At 42.9% G+C, this 12,558-nt stretch overlaps 1 pseudogene; it reads left to right on the forward strand.

Annotated features, from left to right (window-relative positions):
- Positions 1 to 6,250: 6,250 nt before the first annotated feature.
- LOC136520145 (polyubiquitin-like) lies at positions 6,251 to 8,587 on the forward strand (annotated as a pseudogene).
- Positions 8,588 to 12,558: the final 3,971 nt, after the last annotated feature.

A 12,558-nucleotide genomic window follows, 5' to 3' on the forward strand; every position in this document is an offset into this window, starting at 1 on the left:
ATCACTTAGCTGGCCGGATAACTCGTTCCGACCATGAAGCCAAGTAGCTCAACTCAAGTCGGGCCTTATTATGTTAGAGTGCGCACTCTGGATGGTAGTAAGGATGTGCGGGGAGCCAGACGTGAGCCTAAGGGCAGGCCGGGCCTAAACGTCCTGGCAACTGGTTGTCTCTAATTGTGCAGTGTTGGGCGAACCCGCGAAATGTGAACTTGAGTTGTACCAAAGGTGACCTAAGGTGACCGTTGATCTGGTAGACCTAGGTTTGTGTTAGGAATAAATTCCCAGCTGGTTGAAATTGATTCAAATCGCCGTCTCTCCCGGATAATGAGAAACTTGGCTAGCACCAACATCGTAGTAATTATATTATGGAATATGATGGTTCAAATAAACATGGATTTACTTCACCTGCTATGGTTACTATTGTATGTTATCAAATGATGTACCACATGTTTGGCACATGATAGTTGCTAATCTAGAGATGAATAACTATAATTAACTTGATGACCAAAGTATAATCATATAATTGAGTTAATCGCTTTTTATGTAAATTGTTGTCAAGCTACCTCCACTTATAAAGCCTTGCATAATCCTTGGACTCAATTTATTTCTAGTTTATGACGAGTAAGTCTAGCTGAGTACCTTCTCGTACTCAGGGTTTTATTCCCATTGTTGCAGATGGTACAGTCTATCACGGCTATTACAAGAACTGCTTCTATCCCACTGTGGATGAGGAGTGAGCCTTGGGTAGGTATCTTTATTAATCCTTCTATATGCTTTTGTGGATCATGATCATGAGTTGGCACTGTAGTTGAACTATGTTGATAAATGCTAGTTTCAAACTTAATTTGCTTCCGCTACTATCTATCGAACTTGGTTTGTAATAACTCTATTTCGTACTCTGATGAATGAATTGTATCTATGAACTTTATGTGACATGTGACATGTATGTTGAATCATATATGATCTTTGTTGTATGTGGATCATTTATCGAGACCCATCATGGTACTCGACGGACTACCGGGTTTATATGGGCTCAAGTATGACAGTGCGACTGCTTGCGGGCTGCCATTGTACTTTGTGCTCTTATAAATTGGTCAGTTCTATGATAGACTATACCCGATGGATCTACCATGGTGAATCTGATCGTGTGAGAGACAAGGTCGTGAGACAACGCATCGAGGATTATGATACTGATGCCAGGGTAGGAGACATGTTAAATTACTATCATGAAGCACACTTCGATGAAGGACGTTGGGAGGAGGAGCCAGAGGCAACCGCAAAGGCATATTACTATATGTTGTCTACGGCACAGCAACCCCTTCACGGGTATACCAAGGTTTCTCAACTGGATGCCATTGCACGCCTAATGGTTGTAAAGTCCCAATTTAGCTTGAGTCGAGAAGCCTTCGATGTTATGCTCACAGTTGTTGGTAGCCTACTCTCGGATGGTCACATCCTGCCAAACAGCATGTATGAGGCACAAAAACTCCTTCATGCACTTAAGATGCCATATGAGCATATACATGCTTGTCCGAAGGGATGCATCTTATTTAGGAAAGAACATGCGGAAGCAAAGTACTGTGTGAAGTGTAAATGGTCTAGGTTCCTGGAGGTAGACTCTGGTGATGGTCAGAAGAGGTAGCTCGCCATCCCCGTGAAGATCCTACGGTACCTTCCATTCATACCGAGGATCCAACGGCTTTATATGACCGAGGAATCCGCGAAACAGATGACATGGCACAAATACGGACGTCAATACAATCCTGAAAAGCTGGTGCATCCATCCGATGGTGAAGCATGGACAAGGTTTGATATGATTTATCTTGAGAAAGCTCTAGAGGCTCATAATGTACGTGTTACATTGGCAACAGATGGGTTCAATCCTTATGGAATGGTAGCTGCCTCATACACTTATTGGCCCATGTTTGTTATCCCTCTCAATCTCCCTCCTGGCGTTCTCTTTCAACGACAGAACATATTCTTATCGTTGATAATTCCTGAACACCCAGGGAATAATATGAGTGTGTACATGGAGCCTCTGATTGATGATTTGGTCTGTGCTTGGGAGGAAGGGGTATGGACATACGACCGAGCTACAAAGACAAACTTCAAAATGCATGTTTGGTACTAGTACTCCCTGCATGACTTTCTGGCGTATAGGATATTCTACGGCTGGTGTGTTCACGGAAAGTTCTCATGCCCAGTATGCAAGGCATCTCTGATGTTCATTTGGTTGACCAAGGGGGGCAAGTATTCTTCATTCGATAAACTTTGACAATTCCTCCCTCCTGACTATCCATTCAAATGAGACATCAAGAACTTTACAAAAGATGTAGTAGTTGAAGGCCCTGCACCCTAGATGATGATTGGTGCCGCGGTTCGTGTTCAGTTAGACGCTCTCGAGGTCAATGACCAAGGAGATCATTTTCTAGGATATAGTGAGCAACATGCATGGACTCACAAGTCGTGCTTGTGGAACCTCCCCTATTTTGATGACCTTCTGCTTCCACATAACATTGATGTAATACACACTAAAAAGAATGTCGTCGAGGCAATTTTTGGTACAATCATGGACATTCCTGATAAGACAAAGGATAATGTTAAGGCTAGAGTGGATCAAGCGAGGTTATGCAATAGACCAAAGCTAGACATGGCGCCTCCCGAAGGTGGGAAGTCATGGAGAAAGCCTAAGGTCAATTTCGTTCTGATGAGAGCCCAAAGGAGGGAAGAACTAGAATGGTTCTAAACATTAATGTTTCCTGATGGGTATATAGCAAATCTGAAGAGGAGAGTGAACTTAGCTACTTTATGAATCAACGGGCTCAAGAGTCATGACTACCACATATGGCTTGAGGAGGCAGGGGTGGAGGAGGAGACAGGGGGTACCTCTTCCTCTACTTCATCGCGTGTGTGGTTGCGAGGTCCCATGACCCTCTCGAGGCAACCGATACCTCTTGAGAGACGCCCGCTGATTCGACCCGAGCTTTGGGTAAGTATTTCTCGCACTACATTGCTCAATACATCGCATTGATTGGACATTCTTGAAATAATGACTGGATACATCACATCTATATGCAGGATTTCTTTAGATGGAAAGAGGGATACGAGGCTAAGGCGGATGCTGTGGCTGACAAAGCCACCAAGAAACTCATTAAGGACATGCACTACGAGGCGCGCATTTAGGCCATGATCCAATACCACGTGGAAATTCTTAGAGTGAGGCTCCCTAAAAGTGCGGTAAGAACCATGAGGATGACCCCGGAACAATACCTGAAGGTAAATATAGAACATTAATACTTATTTTTTCTAAGATTAATTACGCTTAATTTCATCTTTTTATATGTCATATACTTGATGACGTAGGTGCCTCCGTGGTGGTGCGCCTACGATCTGTAGTGCTAGGCCCGGATGGTGGACATGTGGTGTGACCCCACGTGGGAGGAGAATCACAACGCTTGCCGGGAGCGGCGTTTGCTGATGCTGGGTGCACCACACCATCAAGGCAACCTCAACCTCTCAGAATACGCGGCTAGATGGGTACGCGGATTTATTTCTTTATTCTAACTCTCAATCCTGCATAATTTCTAATTATATTGCTTTTTTTGCAGTTGGCGACACATGATGGCGAGCCTTGCTCCTAGTTCATGGCATATGCTTTGGCCCACAAGGGCAACGAGACGGTCGACGTCATCTACAACCCAGAGGACCTACCCTCGGCGTAGAGCAACGAGTCCATCCACAGCCGCCTCGATGGATACACATTGATGGCAAGGGCGGTCTATGGCCCAGAGTATGATCCAAGCGCCCATGACCTTGATGGAGAAGTGGTCATGAGGGCGGGAGGAGGCAAGAAGCATGGTTGGTTCTAGATTGGTGATGGCACAATCAATACGACCAGTACTCCCACTCTCTCCTAGATTCAAGCACGGAGCACTAGTTCTAGCCCGGCGATACGCCCACGGCCAGACTCTACACGGTTCCAGATGAACGCACTCTAGGTTATTTCTGTTTTATTTATCGTTCATTGATTTTTACATCCTTTTGCATTACATTATAACATTGGGATAAAATATTGTAGGCTCAGCTGGAATAAGAAACAAGGCGCCGGGAGGAGCTAGAGGCAAAGATGGAGGCAGAGCGGTAGAGGATGGAGGCAGAGCGGCTGTAGATGTTTGAATATATGAGGGTGTTTACGCTGTAATCGGTCAACCTCTGCCACCGATGCTAGTCCCTCCTCCTCAACCTGCTCCAAATACTGTTTCATGCACTATGAGTCACTTTACAACCTTATAATCACCGTTTCTAGTTTATGCAGAATCAATCTTACAAAGATGTCCAGACACTAGAAACTTAGTGACTAATGCTATATGTTTGTTACCAACTAGTACTTAAACAATCATACTAGAGCACAATGCAATTGGGAAGATATTGCTGATAGTTGTAAGGGTTAAGTTAGGCAACAGAGAGACCATACGTGTTGGTCAATCTTGTCTCACACATGTAATCTCTTCTTCTTTGTGCAGAATTAATCGGCGGCATCGAATGAGCCTCATGACCTAGCGTGGTTGCAGTGGAACCCATGGCCTAAGTGACTACTTGTGATTTTATTTGCATTTGCATTTATGGATTACCTGTGACTACTTGTGACTATTTGTGGTTGTGAATGAACCTACTAATGATTCTGAAGTTTATTTGCATTTATGTGTTGTCGATATATCTATATGAACTGCCTGTGATGCTTATTGTGAACTATGTGTGATGCCTGTAATGTTTATTTGAGTGGGGTACGTTATACGTGATCGAACAATAAAAACTGAAAATATATGGTCGCTTTGCCGAGTGTTACACTCATCAAAGAGGCCTTTTGCCGAGTGTCAGGATAAAAACACTCGACAAAGCGGGCACGTGGCAAATTTCTGTGCATTCTGGGACTAAAATGGCTTCTTTACCGAGTGTCTGTGCTGTGACACTCGGTAAAGATTCCAACATTTGTACGTTCTGGGTCAGTCTTTGCCGAGTGTCCGGTATTTGACACTCGGCAAAGAAGGCAGGTTTGTCGAGTGTCCGAGATTTGACACTCGGCAAACCAGCCAGGTTTGCCGAGTGTTCGGGAGTTGACACTCGGCAAAGGAGGCAGGTTTACTGAGTGTCAGGTCCGGAACGCTCGGCAAACGCGTCGTGACCGTCTCGGCGCCGTCACGTTACTTTTTTTCGCCGAGCATCGGTTTCAGCTCTCGGCAAAGTATTTGCCGAGTGCCCGATAGAAAACACTCGGCAAAGAGACGTTTGCTGGCACTATAGATGTTGTGTGCTGTTTGCCGAGTGTTACACTCGGCAAAGCCTTTGCCGAGTATTTTTTTGTCTTTGCGAGTGCCTGTGGCACACGACAATGGCACTGTTTCCGGTAGTGCGAAAATGTAGAGGGGGCATGAGCAACGATAAACTCGATTTCAATTCAAAGACCGAAAAGCGTGGAGTTCCACACCATTCTTAGCGGTGCTAATTCTCGACATGCGAGACATAAATGTAATAGCGAAATGACCTATGCCTGTATCGTATTCAAATTAACATGAACAGTGACTAAAGTGTCGACGGTGCTCGTGAATGAACGCGGTGGCCATCTAGGGATTCGCCCCGCGTTCTATGTATATATATATATATATATATATATATATATATATATATATATATATATATATATATATATATATATATATATAAACTTCAAATGTTCTATATGGGGGGGGGGGAATTCAAGCCAATGCATGGGCATGATTGAAGCAAACGGTATATAGAAAACTTAATGTTCTACGAAAAGAAAAAATCAAGCCAATGCACGATTGAAGCAAACGGTATAGTAACGGTGTTAACCTGATCTAGAGATCTTTTGTAATCCTTAACGGCCACCAACCGCGGGAAGCAAACGTCCTCCTCCTCGATATCTCCGCGGCGGCCTCTGACTTTTTCCGCGTAATTGCGCGGTGGGGACTAGAACGAATGTCGGACAGAATACGATTGGACATCGACATCATAAACATGTGATTTAAGTATTCAGATACAAATACAATATCGAATGTTGGATATCCGAACTTGAATACGGACAAATCTCAACCTTCGATTCGGTTTTCGAAAAATATTCGTCCCGTTTTCATGTTTGGCGGGGAAGAATTCCACGAGACCGTGACGCAACCGCCTCTCGTCGCTGGGCCCCACACCGCTCGGTGCCGTGCCTCACGGAGTCACGGGACTCTTTCTCCCTCCTCCCCCGTGTATAAATTGGCTTCATCCCCTCCCTGCCTCATACATCCAAATCCCAGTCCCCAATCCCATCGTCGGAGAAATTCATCGAAGCGAATCGAATCCTCCCGATCCTCTCAAGGTTCGTGTTCGTCGTAGCGTTTGATTAGGTATGCTTTCCCTGTTCGTGTTCGTCGTAGTGTTTGATTAGGTCGTGTGAGGCGATGGCCTGCTCGCGTCCTTCGATCTGTAGTCGATTTGCGGGTCGTGCTGTAGATCTGCGGGCTGTGATGAAGGTATTTGGTGTGATCGTGCTCGCGTGATTCTGCGGGTTGGCTCGAGTAGATATGATGGTTGGACCGGTTGGTTCGTTTGCCGCTCTAGGGTTGGGCTGGGATGATGTTGCATGCGCCGTTGCGCGTGATCCCGCGGCATATATCATGTATTTTTTTTTTTTTTTTTTGGTAATGGTTCTCTTATTTTAAATGCTATATAGTTCTGGTACTTGTTAGAAAGATCTGCTTCATAGTTTAGTTGCCTATCCCTCGAATTAGGATGCTGAGCAGCTGATCCTATAACTTTGTTTCATGTTTCAATTCTTTTCTGTTCAACAGTTGATCAGTTTTTGTTAGATTCATAGTAACTTATGGTCGCTTACTCTTCTGGTCCTCAATGCTTGCAGATGCAGATCTTCGTTAAGACCCTCACTGCAGGACGCCCGCCCGCAGGAATCGCCGGCACCAGGTCGCCGCTCGCTGCCTTTCCGTGCCGGCCGGCCAAGGCAGTTCTGTCAGCGTACGCAATTGTAGATTGTGTTGAGCAAGCAACCAGTTACATAGTCTTCCAGTATTGGGTATTGCAAAAGCAAGTTAAATAAAAGTTTTGTACTATTACATATATAATTTAATTTGTGATCATTTCGGTCAACGTAAACTTTTAAATTTACTTCTTTGTTCAAAATAATCAACAATTATGTTCGTGGATATTAATATATAATAATCTTTCCCCGTATGACAATTACAACTGCAGTATACTACATCCAGGACAACGAAGGCATTCCTCCGGATCAGCAGAGGCTGATCTTTGCTGGCAAGCAGCTCGAGGATGGCCGTACCCTAGCTGACTACAACATCCAGAAGGAGTCCACCCTCCACCTGGTGCTCAGGCTCAGGGGAGGCATGCAGATCTTCGTCAAGACCCTCACTGGCAAGACTACCACGCTTGAGGTCGAGTCTTCTGACACGATCGACAACGTGAAGGCCAAGATCCAGGACAAGGAGGGAATCCCCCCGGACCAGCAGCGTCTTATCTTAGCTGGCAAGCAGCTTGAGGATGGCCGAACCCTCGCTGACTACAACATCCAGAAGGAGTCGACTCTCCACCTTGTGCTCAGGCTCAGGGGTGGCATGCAGATCTTCGTCAAGACCCTCACTGGCAAGACCATCACCTTGGAGGTGGAGTCCTCGGACACCATTGACAATGTGAAGGCGAAGATCCAGGACAAGGAGGGCATCCCCCTGGACCAGCAGCGTCTCATCTTCGCCGGCAAGCAGCTTGAGGATGGCCGCACCCTAGCTAACTACAACATCCAGAAGGAGTCCACCCTTCACCTGGTGCTCCGCCTTCGTGGTGGTATGCAGATCTTCGTTAAGACCCTCACCGGCAAGACCATCACCCTGGAGGTGGAGTCCTCTGACACCATCGACAATGTGAAGGCGAAGATCCAGGATAAGGAGGGCATCCCCCCGGACCAGCAGCGTCTCATCTTCGCTGGCAAGCAGCTTGAGGATGGCCGCACCCTGGCAGACTACAACATCCAGAAGGAGTCCACCCTTCACCTGGTGCTCCGCCTTCGCGGTGGTATGCAGATCTTCGTCAAGACCCTCACCGGCAAGACGATCACCCTGGAGGTGGAGTCCTCTGACACCATCGACAATGTGAAGGCGAAGATCCAGGACAAGGAGGGCATCCCCCGGACCTGCAGCGTCTCATCTTCGCCGGCAAGCAGCTAGAGGATGGCCGCACCCTGGCAGACTACAACATGCAGAAGGAGTCCACACTCCACCTGGTGCTCCGTCTCCGTGGTGGCCAGTAAGTCCTGGACCATGAGCAGCTGTCCTTCCAGGGTTCACAAGTCTGGTGCCTTCTGTCCCTCCGATGGAGATTATCTTCATGTCGTGGTCGTGTCCTGATAAGCCATGGCTGAAAGTAGTGTAGGCTGATTTGTTGTGAGAGAAAAATACTGTTCGTTGGCTGAAAAAGTACAGCTTATAAGCTAAGCGAACAGGGTGTATATGTGTGTTAGCTAATGTTTTTGAAGTGGAAGCTCTAATCTTCTATTGCGTTGCTACTACAATTCTGCTTGTGTTTTGATGGTTCTTGGTTTCTGTTAGTTGGTTCAGAGGAAGTTCTGCTTCAACAGATTAAGATGCAGTTGAACTTTGGGTCATTCTTCAATTGGTCATGCTGGTTGCTCTGGTTTTCTAGATTTCATTTGTGCTGGTTGAGTGGTAGAAACAACCGGTGTGTTTTGTGCTGCTCGAGTGATCGTCAAAAACCACCGGTGTTCACATCTAAAAAGGTTTAGTTCTCCCGTTTAATTCAAAAAAAAAAAAGGTTCTGTGTACTTGCATTTAGTTGGGTGGTTGATGCTGCAAAGAGTATCTTTCAAGAGTAATAATCTTTGGTGACTACTCTGTTTCAACTGATCAATCCCTAGGAAAGGTACACCTTTACTTAGGGAAGAAATTCTTAGAACCTTGCACTTTGTTTCAACTGATAATAATAGTATACTTTATTAGATGAAAAATATTCAGATATATTAGACACCGGATGTCATCCTTACAAACCTCTGTCATGGTCCTGCAGAAATGTTTGCCAGCTCCAGTGGCTTCCTGATCAATCTGTGGAGTGCCTGTTAATCGGCTGCAATTTTTGCTGAGCACTGTATATATGTAGTAGTACTATTGGGCCACCAATTCGATTTTGACACAGCACTATTGGTCCACCAATTCGATTCTGACACAGCAATGCATAATTTGAAAACGTGTTGCTCCATTTTGCAAGGCTACAAATTTAGATCATGTTTAGCATTATGTGGGATACAATACATGGATATCGAACAAACTTGTTATGTCAGAAAAAAAAGAGTTTATTTTGAAAACTAACATTTTTAAAGCCTTCTATGAATTTTAAACTTTCAGCATTTGGGATCAAGATGAGTGCTCCAACAAGAGTGCACTATTTCTCCAAAATAATCTACTACAGAGTTCTTTTTTTAAAAAAAAAAAAACTTATACTTAACAGATAAATCAGACCTCTTCTGCTCCATATCACCTTGACAAATCAAAGAAGCAGCACCAATGAAGCAAAGGGTATTATTATTGAGGTAAATATAAGATCTCGTTTACTGAAAAAGACGAGTGTTTACTTATGAAAAAGACCGAGTGTTTACCTAAACTACCATTTTGCTTTGATAGCAGCATACATGACTTTGCCCACATCCTATAGATATAATGTTTATGCAATGGAAAATTGAAAATGCATTAGAATTAGAATATAGTTGTAGCAAAGGCTACGATTCTTCTTATATTTGTAACCAAACAATCTATTTCTGACACCCATTGTTTATCTCCTCTTACTTTAGGAACCTTTTATGAAGACAATTTCGCAAACTGAAGTAATGAAGACAATTTCTTAAAGCTTTTGAGTTACAATCCTCTATTACATATAGAAGGAAACATTTCCTTGTTTTGCTGAAAAAGACATATGACATATGATAGACTCTATAGATCTAGAACTGCTATGAAAAACTGGAGCCTTTATCCAATCTACTAATACAGGAATTATAGTAATTTTAGTGTACATTGTAATGCAGCTAGTCATATATAAGACCAAAAAAAAAAAACCTCTGGACATGATACTTATGCAGGACATTCTCAAAATCGCATAGACTTGTCAATTATCTTTTTGGAGCATGTCTCATAGCTAACTTGTTTACGCCGACAGCAATATCAACATTTCTTAACCGAAAAGCACCAAGAAAATGAACATGTTTTAACCGAAAAGCACCAAGAAAGCTGTACTCCACAGTCCACTCGTCTCTCTGCCTGCTCCTTGTCAAGAGACAGAGAGGGCTGTCTGAAACTCTCCCTAATGCCTTTCCTTGAGATAGAATAGTCTACATCTACTTCTGGAAGGACCAAACACACAAATTCAATCCATCAGAGAACTGTTTTTGTATCAAACAATGCGACATCTTGATCAACAGGACAAGGAAAATTAAGCATGGATCTACAATGCATTGGACAATTTAATTAAGCAGAGAGACTAGACTAATAATCTAAGCTAACTCTTCAAAAAAAAAAAAAAGACAATGTGTGCATACAGAATTATATCCTCTCAAAATACATGTACAACTAGCAGAGTAGTCCTTGCAAGAAAATACACAAGGACCTCACATCTAAACAGGTTTAGATCCCCCGTTTGATTTCGGGTTCCATCTTCTCAGTTCTGTATACTGCAAAAGAGTAACTTTCAAGAGTCGTAATCTTTGGTAACTACTCTGTTTCAACTGATCAATCCCTAGGAAAGGTACACCTTTACTTAGGTAAGAAATTCTTAGAACCTTGCACTCTGTTTCAACTGATAAATAGTATACTTTAGATAAAAAATATTCAGATATGTTAGACACCGGAAGTCATCCTTAGAACCTCTGTCATGGTCCTGCAGAAATGTTTGCCAGCTCCAGTGGCTTCCTGATCAATCTCTCCTACACACGTTGTAATTTTTGCTGATTAGTACTTTAGTGGTACTATTGGGCCACCAATTCGATTCTGACACAGCACTGCATAATTTGAAAATGTGTTGCTCCATTTTGCAAGGCTACAAATTTAGAGCATGTTTAGCATTCTGTGGGATACAGTACATGGATATGGAACAAACTCGATGTCAGAGGGGACAAAATAGTTTATTTTCAAAACTAACATTTATTAAAGCCTTCTATGAACTTTAAACTTTCAGCATTTGGGATCAAGATGGGTGCTTGAACAAGAGTGCACAATTTCTCCAAAATACTCTACTACGGAGGGTTTTTTTTTAAAAAAAAAAACTTATACTTAACCGATAACGAATCAGACCTCATCTGGTCCATATATCACCTTGACAAATCAAAGAAGCAGCACCAATGAAGCAAAGGGTATCATTGAGGTAAATATAAGATCTCTTTACCTGAAAAATACAAGTGTACAGCTATGATCTTCCTATTACATTATAATATGTTAGCCCACCGTACACTAAACAACCATTTTGCTTTGATAGCAGCATACATGACTTCTGCGCACATCCTATAGATATTATATTTATGCAATGAAAATTTGAAAATACAGCAGTATTAGAATTAGAATATAGTGGTAGCAAAGGCTACGATTTTTCTTATATTTATAACCAAACAATCTATTTCTGACATACATTGTTTATCTCTTCTTACTTTAGGAACCTTTTATGAAGACAATTTCGGCAAACTGAAGGAGTGAAGACAATTTCTTAAAGCTTTTGAGTTGCACGATCCTCTATTACATATAGAAGGAAACATTTCCTTGTTCTTTTGCTGAAAAAGACATATGACATATCATAGACTCTGTAGTTTGAATAAGAGCTCATGAACTAAAATGAAAAGCTGGAGCCCTTATCCAATCTACTAATATAGGAATTATAGTTAAGAGTATTTTAGTGTAAATTATAATGCAGCTAGTCATATATAAGACCAAATAAAAAGAAAAAAAAACTCTGGACATGATCCTTATGCAGGACGTTATCAAGCTCGCATAGACTTTTCAAGTATCTTTTTGGAGCATGTCTCATGGTTAACTTTTTTACGCCGACAGCAAAATTACCATGTTTTAACCGAAAAAAGCACCAAGACAGTTCGATGCGCTACTCCACCCGTCTCTCTGCCTGCTGCTTGTCAAGAGACTGAGGGGGCTGTTTGAAACTCTCCCTAATGCCTTTAGATTAAACTGTGGCCGTACTGGGCACGGACCTTGTGTCATCGTTGTTAATAAGTGGTAGAGTACAAGTAGTTGCTGGATATTATTCCTTGGGATAGAATAATCTACGTCTACTTCTGGAAGGACCAAACACACAAATTCAATCCATCAGAGAACTGTTTTGTAATCATCAAACAATGCGACATCTCTGATCATCACGACAAGGAAAAGTAAGCATGGATCTACAGTGCATTGGACAATTTAATCAAGCTGAGAGACTAGACTAATAATCTAAGCTAACTCTTCAAAATAATAAAAAAAAGACAATGTGTGA

The sequence above is a fragment of the Miscanthus floridulus genome, chromosome 18 (assembly GCF_019320115.1).
Source record: "Miscanthus floridulus cultivar M001 chromosome 18, ASM1932011v1, whole genome shotgun sequence".
NCBI classification, from domain to species: Eukaryota; Viridiplantae; Streptophyta; class Magnoliopsida; order Poales; family Poaceae; genus Miscanthus; species Miscanthus floridulus.